We start from the raw sequence: 14,637 nt of genomic DNA, 5'->3' as shown, positions 1-14,637 counted from the left end.
TGGTGTTAACTATAAGCTGTTACCGTCTTAATACTTCTCTATTATAGGACATATATGAGATATTTTTTATATCTGCCAGATATCTGATAACTGCCAACCCTCATGAATTATTTTTAAGTATTGCAACAAAGGTAATTAAGCTAAGTTCAGTGGACTTGCCCAAGGTCACTTATTAATGTGCTCTAGAGTAGGGATTAGAATATATTGTTTTCAGTCCTTGCTTATACATTAGACTTTTGCTACCTTTCTGTGCAACCATTACTAAGACCAATTGTTCTGTCACTGAAGACATCCAGAAATTTAGTCCATGGGAAGGTTAACTAAGGGGTCCTATGTGGGTAAACTTCAAAGCCAGAAGGCAATAATGGACTAGGCAGAGTCAATTTTTTCAATAGGCACAGTGTCCAGGGCCCAAGAAAATATTTTATTAATAATTTTTTAAATGAGAAAACACATATTATAATAATAATATGTAATCATGAATCTAGCTTTGGATTCTACTCATCTTTAAAGCAACAGAGCCATAAAATATAAATTTTCTTTGTTTTTTTAAGTAAGGAAAGGGACTATGAAGGCAAAATTGTTTAGGGTTCATAAAGTCATTATGGGGCCCTGGAAACTAGGATAGTTAGAACCATTGCATCTGTAAATGTAGAAAACAATACCAATATTCATTCAAAATATCCCATTTGCATTGTGAGAGCATGGGTTTAAGATAATTTTGTTTATCAACTGTTATATAAAAATAAGCCATGAGGAGTTGGCTACCATCTGTGGAACTGAAGGAGAGAGTGTTTTATCAGTAATAAGTTTTTTGCTATATAAATTTAATTGCAATTGTACATGGAAAGAATTTAAGCCAGAAAGCTGGATGATCCTGAGACAGACACACTGCCAGAGCTTTCCTCCCTCATGATTTATTTTTATGTCAAGGAATACCTGTCTCTCGTGGAATACCTAGTGATAGCTAAGCTGAGATAATGATCCACTTAGCCTTTTAGTTGGTCAGGGAAGGACAGGGAGGGGACATGATTTGGCCTGCTGGAGCTTCCAGGAAGTAGCATGTCCCTTGGAGCAGTCTCATCCAATTGCTTTAGTGTACCCTACAAATGTTAATATTTTCTGTGTGTGCCATGAAGTGAAAAAGGTGAGGAGACATTGATCAATCTAGGCTTCAGTTTCTTTACCTATAAAATGTAGACCTAGGACAAGACAACCTCTAATTCAATTCAAATCGGTAAACATTTTGAGAGATAATTGCACTAACCACTGTGATACAAAGATTAATTGAATATAGTTTGTCCAAAGTCACATATTTCAAAGACTTAACACCCTTTGTGGAGAGACAGGCATGAAATCTTCTTCCAATAATACAAGTTACACTCTGATAAATGTCGAGGGTGCATAATAATCAAAGTAATATTAAAACTCAGAAAAAAATTAATTCCAATGGCAGGGGAAAAAACAGGGCTTCAAAAGGGAGGTGACATTCAGCCTGAATATGCATGTCAGATCTACAGAAAAATTGATTGGGATTCCATCCCTAGGCAAGGAAAATAAAGTAGAAGAACCGTGGTCCTAATTTTAGAGATAACTCAGATAAAGAGAAGTTAAATTGCTGCTTGTTTAAGGTGCTCACGGTATTGGCAGAACTGAGAAAGAAACCAGCCAGTTTTTCACAGAAATTCCCAATGTAGCAGCTGGGAAAATGGCATTAGCTTCAAGCATTCATACTGTCCTTCTGGGAAAAACTTATAAAATAATTTAAAGCACATGACAATTTTATAGGGAGCTATTAATCAATGGCTAAAATAAGAGTAAGAGGACACCAAACCATTATTACAAGTGGTTTCCTGCCTTCTAGTCCCTCATAGGCACAGAGCACCCTCAGTAATCTCATAGTGTATTGAATGAGATTGCTGAAATGTGGAGATACATGAAATGCAGACATTTGGTTCATTCATAATTGAAGAGAGAATTTAAATTGAAAGTGGTTCTCTAGACTTATTAAGAATGATAAATGACTGAGATAAAAAATATTAGGAAGTTTAAGTCAACATAATTATTAGTTAGAAATGAATGTGGGTGCTTGGGGGCATGAATAACATTTGCTAATAGTGCACCAGGCAGCCTGTGTGAAATAATTTACACACTAGATCAAAATATAAATCTTTTATTGTCTTTTTGTTTTTAATTTTTATTCTGAGAACTTGAAAACACACAGAAAATTAAAAGTAGTAGTACAATAGACACACCTTACCCATCACCCAGCATTAACAATTATAAATACAGTGCCAAGTTTGTTTCATCCAAACTCTCTGTCCTGATCTTACTGTTTTTTTTCAAGAAACAATTTTGTTGAGATGTAATTTACATACCACAAAATATGCCCATTGCAATTATGAAATACAAAAAATTAGCAGGGCCTGGTGGCACACTCCTCTAGTCTCAGCTACTCAAGAGGCTAAGGAGAGAGGATTGTTTGAGCCTTGGAGGCAGAGGTTGCAGTGAGCCAAGATCATGCCACTGCACTCTAGCCTGGGTGAAAGAGCAAGATTCATTCTAAAAATAAATAAATACAATCAAAAATGTTTTATATTTACTTATGAGTATGACATCTCTGGTCCTCTTTTTCTTTTTTTCTCATCTGATATCTTTTTTTTTTCTTCCTGAAGGATTACCTTTAATATTTCTTGTAGTGTAGTTCTACTAATGATACATTCTTTAAACTTTCAGTGTCTAAAAACGTGTTTAATTCTGCCTTTATATTTGAAAAATGTGCTGAGCAGGGCATACAATTCTAGATTGGCAGTATTTTATTTTCCTTTCAATTGTATGAACATTGTTCCACTGACTCCTTGTTTGCATTTCTATCATTGAGAAATCTGCTATTTTTATTTTTACTCCTCTTTATTAAACATATCTTTTTTCTTTTTTTTCATTTAAAAATTTTATTTTTAATTTTTATGGGCACATAGTAGGTATATATATATTTATGGAGACATGCAATATTTTGATATAGGCATACAGTGTGTAATAATCACATCAGGGTAAATGTTTTATCCCTTTACCCTCATTTTTATAGCTTCTTTCTTTTTTTTTTTTTTTTTTTACTACCAGATTTGAGAAATTTGTTTATGATGTATTTTTGTTTAATTTTCTCCATGTTTCTTGGGCTTTGGGTTTGTTGAACTACTTGAATCCATAGGTTTATCATTTTCATTTGGTTGAATGCCAGATAATTTGAATTACCATCATGAATGCTAGATAATTTTTATATTCCCATATATATTATTAAAATTGTTTTCTGGGGTGAAGTTAACTGTTTGATCATTTGGGTCTTGCTTTTTAAGATCAAGTAGAAAAGCAGATCTTAAGATATCGGTTTATGTTTAAAAATTTTTTTCTACCCTGGATCTATATTCCTTTAGTCCTGGCAGGTTACTCATAGCTTCACATGGATAATTTTTGTATTTTATATTCTCTTCTAGCTGTTTCTGATAGTTACTGCTCTGCTAACCACAAGCTACTTTATTTAAGTAGCTTAAATGGTGCCAAAACAAACAAATAAATAAAATAACACTTATACTTTCTTAATTTAAAGATGCTATCAATAAAATATTTTGAAATGAAAAATATGCTTTTTCTACCTTGTCCCCTAAAACCTCCTGAAGAAAAAATTGTGACATAGCAGGTCTCTGGGCCAACCTCTAAATCCTGGATTTTTAATGTGTTTCAAAATTCCAGGAGAAGTCATGGTTTAATTAGAAGAGGCCTGAGATAGGAGAGGGTTACAGTTTACAACATGAGATAATCAGGGAAGTGGGAAGACAGTCACTTCATAAATGATGATAATGGCTGACAAATATACTCTGTAAGGTACTGTGCTGTGTGCTAGACATAAAGAGTTGTGAGTTACAAGATTGCTTTAGGCACTTTATAGTAAAACAATTTTTAGACCAAAACAAGTGACCCATCAAGTTGAATTACAATAATACTTTTAGCCTGAAGGAAGTAGTCTCTTTCAGTATCAGATACATTGGGATGATAGAGGTAAATCTTTTTCCTCCATTATCCTTCCCAATATTTTTATTTTAAATTATTTTCTTTATGATACTATTTTCAGTAACATGGATCATCTTTCTGTTTTATACTTTGCAACATATATGATATTCTCATGGCATATAGTTATCCATTACATGTGGGAGGCAGGTGGGTTTCATTTCACATTAGCTCTGATCAGTTGACATTTGAGGCCAACAGGAAAAAATGCTATGGTCAATTGGAAATGTGTGCCTTGGATACAGAAGAGAAAATAAAGACAGTTATTTCATGTATTTTTAAAATTTCACTTATTTAATATTAGATGTATACATTTTAAACTCTAATACCTTTCAGAAATACTATAGCAAGAGCTTGTGTGTCAAATGCTGGACATATCCATAGTTCTGACCAATTGCACAAGGATAAAGATGAGGTGGAGATCAATTTCTAATTATACAATAGAATATTTGATTTTATTTATTTATTTTTATATTTTAAACACAATCTCACTCTATCGCCCAGGCTGGAGTGCAGTGGTGCAATCTTGGCTCACTGCAACCTCTGCTTCCCAGGTTCAAGTGATTCTTGTGCCTCAGCCTCCCCAGTAGCTTGGACTACATGTGTCCTTCCCAGTAGCTTGGACTACATGTGTATGCCACCATGCCCAGCAAATTTTTTGTATTTTTAATAGAGATGGGTTTTCACCATGTTGGCCAGGCTGGTCCCAAACTCCTGGCCTCAAAAGATCTGCCTGCCTCAGCCTCTCAGAGTGCTGGGATTACAGGTGTGTGCCACTGTGCCTGGCCATATTTGAATTTTCAAAAAGAAAAAGAGGATGCAAAGTGTTCAAAGAGAATAAGAGAGAAACAGCACTATTGCATCACAAAGACAGCAGTCACTCCCAGGGTAATAGGTGATAAGAAGCTTAAGTTTTGAATGTAATGGAAGAAAGTAATACCTCCTTAATGTTAATTTGTGAAGTTCCTATACTGAAAGAGGGCTTTGGGGAAGTACCTAAGCAAAGATTAAAAACTTAATTCAGATGTTATTGGTATCAGATATAAAAAGACAATATTCTAAGAGAAAACTCAGCAGAGAAAATGGTGGGGGGGATCAGTAGTGCCTATATGAACAAGAATTCTTAATTGTTCAGAAAAGTTACTATGCTTTTAAAGTACAAGGGTTTTACCATTCTCTGGTAAGAAGGAATTGAAAGTTTATATCAAAATATCATTTAAATACAAAATATAGTTGTGCAAAATGTAGAGAAAAGTAAATATAATTCTTTTTTCAGGGTATGGGTTCAGTGATGTAGTCTATAAGAATTCCAGGTAAAAAGCCTCTCCAAATATTATTACGTAGCTAAATTTCTGAATTTGGCAGACAAATTCTACCACTGTAGGTAAAATTAGGCATAGGTGCTCATACTAGGCATAAAAAGTGTAAATGTCATTATTTAATAAATGTTAATTTGTCTGGATGAATGACATGACAATAGTATAGTTCACAATCACTAATGTGAACTCAATGTATATTACCCCCTCTGTTACTACACAAATAACATACACAGTGAAATGACCTATTTAAAAGCTACTTATATTTTAAATAGATAATTAATTTTCAAATTCTCTAAATAGCTATACTTTTTATAGTAGGGAGGAAAGCAATATTTACAAAAGCACTCTTAGACTCATTATGAAGATAACCTTAATGAAATAATGCAGGGAAAGCACCACTTTCCTAAGGAGAACTTGCTACCAAGCTACATTTTTTTTCTTAAATGTAGTATTGGCCCTATTTCTCAACATTGTTTCTAGGTGTGAATTTATTAGATTTGTTTGCAATGAAATTCAAGCCTGAACATTAAGAAACAATAGAAAAGACTGCATATTTTTCTCTGGGAATGTATATATGCAGCTATGTCTGCAGCTATGTATATAGTTGGGAATGTATGTATATAGCTGGCAATATAGCTATATATATGGGAATATAGCTATGTATATGTATATAGCTGGGAATATAGCTATATATATATGTGAATATGGCTATGTATATATATATATAGCTGGGAATTTAGCTGTGTATATAGTTGTGTATCTAGCTGGGAATGTATGTCTGCAGCTGTGTTAGCACACACATGATTATGTGTGTGGGTGTTTTATAACAATGAAAATAGACAAGATAACACAAGAAATTATTTACATATAGATACAAATCAAATAGGAATGTCAATTCTCTGAAGAAATAGTGAGAAAATACAGAAACCTACAAAAAGAAGCACAAGGGTAAAACAGAATACTTTTAAAAATGATTCCTATATTAAGTTATTTTATTCTTTAAGAACTCTGAGAGGTTAGGTAAGAGAGTATTATGAGATGGAAAAGGAATACTCTCAGAATTTTCATGGTCAGACAGCCCTGGCCTGCACTATTTTATCTGAAGAGAGAAATTGAGGGAACTTTTTTTATGTTTACCTCAGAGATACAGGAGATAAAGTACAAAGGAAAGAGAAAACATTTTGAAAATAACCAGCATCCTCAAAATTAGATAACTGAGTATTCATAAAAGAGTAAAGTTGTGAAACTTATTAGTAATCGTAAGCAATGGAATGATAAGTAAAAGAAACAAGTAAGTTAGAATATATGTGACCACCCATAGTCATGAAGTCACATATAGTTGACAGTCATGGCTGTCAACCTGATTTATTTATTTATTTATTTTTGTCATCAATGTGAGGAAAACAGCTTCCTTTGAGTACTTCTGTCAATGCCAAGCACATCCAACACTTGTCACCAATGTGTGTTGATTAATGAGGTTCAGATAATATCAGTGTCCAATATCAATTAAAAGAGCCATTTGGCAAAAGCAAAAGGAAAATTTCAGTTTTGGGGAGGCTTTTCTATGGAGAAAGGACAGGTAGATCACGTGGTTTCATCTGGCTTGACAGTTTTGGTTTGACTGTCAGTGCCCCTTAGCTCTTTCCCATGAGGTTTGTGAGGACTGGGCGAGGCCTTCCATCTAAAGCCTCAGCTTCTGACAGGTGGCTGTCATTCTTAGTTCCATCCAATTCTGAGGAGTGTTTTCTCTCCATCCCATTTCGGATTTAGGGTGGCAAATGTTCCTCTCCCTTTCTAGCCCCAAGGTCTTGGACTATACCTCCTGAAACTTTTTTCATAAGTATGAAAGGCCTTTTATTAAACTCATCAGGCTATCCTAAATTAGTATAAAATTTAGGATATGAAGTTTCCTAAATTTTGTATGAAAAAGGCCTTTTATTAAACTCATCAGGTTATCCTAAGTTAGTATAATTCTACTATGCCATTTGTTTTCTCCTGCATCCCTGACTGGTAACATGAGCCTAAGAAAAATCAGACAGCTTGAAAGAAATAGTGGTAAAATACAGAAATCTGCATATTTACTTAGCTTATCACCATCATTGTGATGCACTGTAATATAAAGAGAATCAACACTGGGTTCTTCCAATTTTATGTGAAAAGTTATTGGTCCTGGGAGATGGCTAAATGAATTATCACATCCTCTTGAGGTCTCGAGACTGGTGCAGGAAGCTGCAGAGAGACAGATGTTTGTGGAGCTGAAGAACATACCTTCTGATGAATTGGTCCAGAGCTCAATAGTTCCAGAAAGCAGGCTCAGGACAGGAGTATGCTTAAGTCACGTAAGAACCTTGTACAGAGCCTACTCCGGTATCATCACAGGACAGAGACATAAATTCAGAAATCATCTTTGGATTTTCTAAGTTTAACTCATGATAATTTCTATGTTAAAAAAAGAGAAAGGTCCATACACTTGTGCCAAAAGAATATCCCCACTTCTCTTTTAAGGTCTTAAGTATTTGCTTGGAAAGGCATGCTGGGTGCTCCCTCCAAATGATAAGTCCACTAGTTAGTCAGGCACTATCTGGGCTCTCTCTGCACTTGAACTATCCTATGACACATTCCACTTCCAGAGCAGATACATGGAGGTAAAATACCTAAAACTCAGATAAAACGAACTATGTATCTTTTAGCAGGCCTAGTGAAAAGAAAAGTTTGTAAATGATAGGTGGAGTTTTGAGATTGCACGTGTATTTTAATTACCTTGGTACTTCTCATCTCTTATTAGGAGATTTGGATGCATACAGTGCCCAATATCTGCATATTTCTGTAGGATATATGTGTTTGCTTTCAGGAGGCCGATTATAGTGAAGGGAGGTGACACCTCTCTGGTGTGATGCAAGGAACATGATGTCCAAAAATGACCCCAGGCTCTCAGTCTGAGTTTCCTGAAAATGAGCTAGCTGGGACATTGGGTTTCTTTGCCCTGCAGTGGAGATTTGTACAGTCTTGCAAAAATGCTGGGCAGATACTATTCCCATATGGCTGCTATAAATATGTCGTACTCTAATCTCGACTGGCTGGGAAGGTTGTTCTCATGCTTGCTCTGCAAGAAATGAGAGAGATGGCTAGGCGACATTTCTTCTCTGCTCTAATGTGGATTCATCTGGAGTTCCAGCAGATTGCTCAGGCTCCCATTTGCCCTTCTGTAGGATAACAATGGGTGATTGAAGTATGTATGTGACCTTAGTTTTGTAAATTCTCCCTCATTTATTAAAGCATATCTCTTACCTGAGTTGCAAAATATTGAGGAATTCATTCTAAACATTAACACATGATTAAAGCGGTGCTTCACATGGGTTCTAACATCATAGTGGTGTTCTGAAAGATCCTGACTTGCACAATATATGGCTAACAAAAGCCCCTGAATTTATGAGTTTGACAGTAATCTGGTGACAGTAATTTGGTTTTTACTATTTATTTATTTTCACTAATTTGGGTACAAATACAGTCATACTTAGTGTCAAAATTTTTTTTTAAATCCCATTTTAGTAGTGGCCTAGTTTTACCCTCTTGAAGATAACTGTCCTCCTCAATTTCCCAAAAACATGACAGGATAATTCAGGGCACTAAAAGCAGTGAGTGAAGGAGTTATCAGAGCTCTTTCCCAGGACCAGGTAAATCAAAGACAGAAAGACTGACCAGTTTACTTGTATGCTTCATGTTGTAACCATGCAGTGTCCCTGTTGAAGTTTGAACCTATAATGCCCAATGGATACTTTTCGATGGTGTGGTGAGGCCCTTGCTGGTCCTATCATGTGCAGGACGAATTAAAACCCATCTAGTTATCTCTGTGCTTAGTTGCAGTTCTCAGAAATATAATTGCGCCAGTATGGCTTTTTCCTTAATACCACCAAGCCTCAGCCACCCACAGTGTCAGAAGTGGCTCTTCAAAAACATGATGACCAGAGGCAACAAGGCAGAAACTTGTGAACCCAAATTCATGCATCTGTTTGACCCAGATAAGATATTGAACTATTTGCCCACATTTAGCACCTATTGTTCTTTTACACAATTTCTGGCTTTTTTATATTACAGAAAATGAGTTGGTAGTGAGATCAGCGAAGACGTTTCTAGTTGAAACTCATTGTGGTCGTTATTTTTTTTTTTTTCTTTTTCTTTTTTTTTTTTTTTTAGACAGAGTTTCACTCATGTTACCCAGGCTGGAGTGCAATGGCGCGATCTCGGCTCACCGCAACCTCCGCCTCCTGGGTTCAGGCAATTCTCCTGCCTCAGCCTCCTGAGTAGCTGGGATTACAGGCACGCACCACCATGCCCAGCTAATTTTTTGTATTTTTAGTAGAGACGGGGTTTCACCATGTTGACCAGGATGGTCTCGATCCCTTGACCTCGTGATCCACCCGCCTCAGCCTCCCAAAGTGCTGGGATTACATGTGGTCGTTATTTTGAGATGGGTTAGGAAATAGGACATGAAGAAGCTGGTGAAATTTCAGTCAGTGCAGAAGCTTCCCATCAAGGCCAGTCCTGCATTGGCACAACAACTTAGGAGTGGTGTTATGACTTAGTTTCTTTACACTACTTTTTTTGCGATGGCGTCTCCCTCTGTCACTTAGGCCAAAGTGCAATGGTATGATCTCAGCTCACTGCAATAGCTGCCAAGCAATTCTCGCATCTCAGCCTTGCAGTAGCTGGGATTACAGGCATGCACCAACACTCCTGGCTATTTTTTTGTATTTTTAGCAGAGACATTTTAGTATTTCTAGCCATGTTGATCAGGCTGAGCTCAAACTCCTGGAGCTCACCCAACTCCTGAGATCTAATTGGGAAGATGCTGATCACCAGTTTCAAGTGCTTCTATCTGTTGGGAGAAAGGTGTTTCCCTGAAGCTAACTGTGATTAATTATTATTATTTTATTGTGACTATTATTATTTTACAGAGTTTAATAACTGCCTATCACCTGATGGTTGCCCAACATTTCTGGTGGGAGTGAGGTCCAGGGACCTCTCCTGCTCTGCTCATGCCTGACTAGCTACCTACTATAAAAAGAAAACCTTTGAGGCCAAGCCATGTTGCTTGAAGGAGCACATTTTTTTGTGCCCATTGACAGGGTAAGGCAGAGTTACACCAACACTTTTCTTGTTTCTGCCCATTTGAAGAGGATTCAGTTTCTTTATGATTTTAAAAGAGTGCCTTGTGGATGTTTTGAAGTGACCAGAACATTTTAGAACTCTCTGACTCCTGCTTTCTTCTAATTTCCTAAGAGCACATAAGAAAGAGTCTCCTGATTATTTAAAAAGACATAGAGATCAGGGGAGGAGTGTTGATATTAATAATCTCTAGAGCAAAAATTTACACTTATTTCACATAATCCTCAAGCTGTTCACGTGAGGAAAATCCCACATGTGTATGCTCTCTGACTTTTGAGTAACTCTCTCAGAATGTGGCTCCCACACCTACCTCCATCTGCCCTATTCTCTGCTCCTCCCTTCATGTGAGTGGAGGTTCCTATAACTAACACCATCACTTGTGGTCTGACTTCCACATCACCTTTTCCTTCCCAGGAACCTTAAGCTATCCGATACCTCTTCTTTCTACTGTCTTTTCAATGTTCCTTTTACACAGGGTCTATTTAATGAGTATGAATTGCTCAAATCTTTCCCGTCTAAAACAATAAACCAAGCCTCCCTGGTATCTTCTTCCTCCCAGTGATTCTCCTCTTTATTATGCTCCCAGTTGCCATGTCTTCTCATATCAGTCTTCAGTTCTAATCTAGTTTCAGACACCACCATTAGCTCCCATGTAGGATCTCCCAGTAACTTCTATGTTGAAATGTAAACCTCATCTTGACTAACTTCAGCAACACTTGATGCTCTTAACTTTGCCGTCTTTTCTTAAATACTTTCTCTTCTTGGTTTCCATGACACTATATAAATTTTTTTCTGCTTTCTTTTCTATTTATCTTTCCACTCCTTAAGTACTTCTCTTCTGTAGGATTTTTTGTTTGTTTTTGTTTTTGTTTTTGTTTTTTACCTACCTAACCTGTAAGTGTCAGGGATCTCAAATTTGATTTCTAGGGCCATTTCTCATCACTATTTTAACTATCTCTTTGTATACTATTATCCACATACTTAACTTAAATGATCACTATACATCAATGAATACCAAATTTATGTGTCTAAGAGCTCTCCTTTGAGTTTCAGAGCTATTTGTTCAACTGCATACTTGTCACTGTTTGGATATTTCAAATACATAGCCACCCAAGATTGCCTAACACTAAGCATATGCTCTTCCACTCAAGCATGATTCTTATACATTTCTTAACTTAGTGAGTGGCATCACATGCCCCCAATTTTATAATCCAGAAATCATTCATGACCTCCCTTTTTCTCACCTATCATGTGCAATGCATCATAATGCTTTGTTGATTTTATCTCTTAAATAACTTTACTTTCTCTATTTCTCTCCATTATCTGTTACAATTATTTCTTATTTGACTACTCTAATAAATTCCCATTTATATTTCTTGCATACATTCTTATTCCTCTTTAATCAGCCTATCATATGGTGCCCAGAATAATCTTTAAAAACACAAATCAGATCATTTCACTCTCTTGCTTAATTCTTTTAATGGTTTCAACTTGTTCCTATGATGAAGTCACAAATATTTAATGTGTAGACAATGCCTTTAGCTGATTTGGCATTTGTCTGCCTGTCTAGCCACATGTCTTACTACCCTCAAATCTAAGTTCCTACCACTGGCTTGCTCACACTGAACCCCTTTTATCTCTCAGCCTTCAGTCAGACTGACCTTTCTGCCTGGATTAATTCTTACATCTCACCAACTCCTGCATATATTTGAGTCCTATTCATTTTACATTTCAGCAAAATCACCACTACTTTAAGGAAGCCTTTTCTAATTCACTAGATTTAATCAGGACCATTTCACAGCATTTAATTTAACTATAATTTAAAAGTGTAAGTGTGGCCCTATGTTAATGTGCATATAGTCTACTAGACTGTATACTCCATCAGAACAGCTCCTCATAGTATAGAAATTTAATAACGAACATCTCAGTGTCTGTGTTAGCAGTGGATCTTAGATACGATGGGTGGGTGGCAATCACTGGTAGATAAAAATCATTGATAAACTCAGGCAGATAAAAGGTGTGTGTTAAATAGAAGAACCAAAAGGAATGGAAGGTACTGAAAGAGAAAATATTAGAGAATGAGAATTTAACAGGCACTATCTCCTAAATCAGGAATGCCAACCAGATTTCAGCTCATATATTATCTTTGATCTGCTGCTCTTGCCTTCCAGAAGTGATATATTGAGAAGGATTCTGAGCCTGCATTAGAACTCAGTTGGAAAAGAAGTGCTGTCATTGATTAACGATGTCTTTCCTAGAGTGAGAGAGGGAGGTGGTAGCATGTGTGCTATATGTTTGCCATGTCTATTAAAATATATTGCCAGGTAATTGTGGTCCAAATTTCAATTTTCCAAGGAAACTGGATAAAGCTAGACTACTTTAAAAAAATACATTGAAGAAAAACCAATTTACTAAAAACAAGAAAACAAAACAGACAAAACCCTCAAATACAAACACAAAAACTAAAACCCAGTCAATTAGAAGAAAGCTTATTTGTATAAAAACTGATTTCACCAAAAAGCTGTTACAGGTGGTAAAACCCATAGTTAGCTTCTCCACTGTCCATAGCATAAAAATAATAACTAGTATTTTTTGAGCACTTTCCATGTGCCAGAACATGTGATATAGCTTTATATTTATTAACTCATTTAATCCTCACAATAACCCTGTGAGATAAGTACTGTCATTATCTTCATTTTTTAGATCAAAAACTAAAATTTTGAGAGATTAAGTAACTTACAGAAGAAAATACAATTAAAGGGCTAGAGTTTTATCAAAATTTGGACGACTAAAAAAGACACATGTTCTTGACACTTGTTACTAGGATTTATATTAACACACACCTTTTTTGTTATTTAGTTATTATTTCATAATCATAAACTTAACTCTAATTCAGCTAGGCATGGAAAGGACGAGGGAAAACATGGAACCCAAAGGGAACTGCAGTGAGAGCACAAAGATTCTAGGATACTTGGAACAAATGGGGTTGGAAGGGTGCTCTCCTGAGCTACAGAAGGAATAGTCTGGTGGTTAAAATAAATCACAAGTTCAATTTATTTGAGTTGTCCATAGTCAGCGATGGTGATATCCTTGCTGGTCTTGCCATTCCTGGACCTGAAGCGCTCCATGGAGTTCACAATATTCATGCCTTCTTTCACCTTGTCAAAGACCACATGTTTACCTTCCAACCACTCAGTCTTGGAGGTGCAGATGAGAAACTAGGAACTGTTTGTGTTGGGTCCAGCATTTGCTATGGACAAGATGCCAGGACCTGTGTGCTTTAGGATGAAGTTCTCACCATGGAATTTCTCCCTGTAGATGGACTTTCCACCAGTGCCATTATGGCATCTGAAGTCACCACCCTGACACATAAACCCTGGAATAATTCTGTGAGAGCAGGAACCCTTATAACCAAACCCTTCCTCTCCAGTGCTCAGAACACGAAAGTTTTCTGCTGTCTTTGGAAACTTGTCTGCAAACAGCTCGAAGGAGACAACTGCCCAAGGGCTTGTCATTGACAGCAATGTAGAAGAGCACGGTGGGGTTGACCATGGGTGATAGTGCAGGGCTCCCAGCAGTGGCGTCTGCAAAGCCTAACACACACCTTTTTAAGAAGACGTTAAGGCATATAAAAAGATAAATGTGTAATAAAATAAATACTGCTTGATAAAGAACAAATGTACCAATATTTTGCGTGAAATACTGAAAGACATAATTTTGCTACCCTAAAAGGACAGATAAAAAGAATAGCTTATCACAAAACTATATTAACATTTGTCTGAGGGAGTTATTTTTTATGTAATTGCAAAATGATTAATTGATGGTTAGTTTAATTATTCTTTGAAGCATCCAAGTAAAACTAATCAGTATGATATTTTCAGAGTTATCACTTTTCATTCTTTGATAAATGGATACTAAGTATGATTTTTTCCCAATATTAAAATGATCTTGGTCTTTTAGATGAATTCTTGAAAATGATAACATAGCTATAATAAATTATGTAAATTATCAGTGTACGCTTTATTTGGATTAAATCAAGATCTCTAAAAATAATCTATATAATAAAGCTTCCCTGGACGAGCCTGGGCAA

General features: G+C 36.1%; 1 pseudogene; it reads right to left on the bottom strand.

Annotated features, from left to right (window-relative positions):
* Positions 1-13,600: 13,600 nt before the first annotated feature.
* Positions 13,601-14,099, bottom strand: LOC116533355 (annotated as a pseudogene).
* Positions 14,100-14,637: the final 538 nt, after the last annotated feature.

Source organism: Sapajus apella, unplaced genomic scaffold, assembly GCF_009761245.1.
Source record: "Sapajus apella isolate SASKATOON/1434 unplaced genomic scaffold, GSC_monkey_1.0 scaffold81, whole genome shotgun sequence".
Classification (NCBI taxonomy): Eukaryota; Metazoa; Chordata; class Mammalia; order Primates; family Cebidae; genus Sapajus; species Sapajus apella.
Note: the sequence above shows the minus strand (reverse complement) of the source record. Positions and strands in the feature narration are given on the sequence as shown.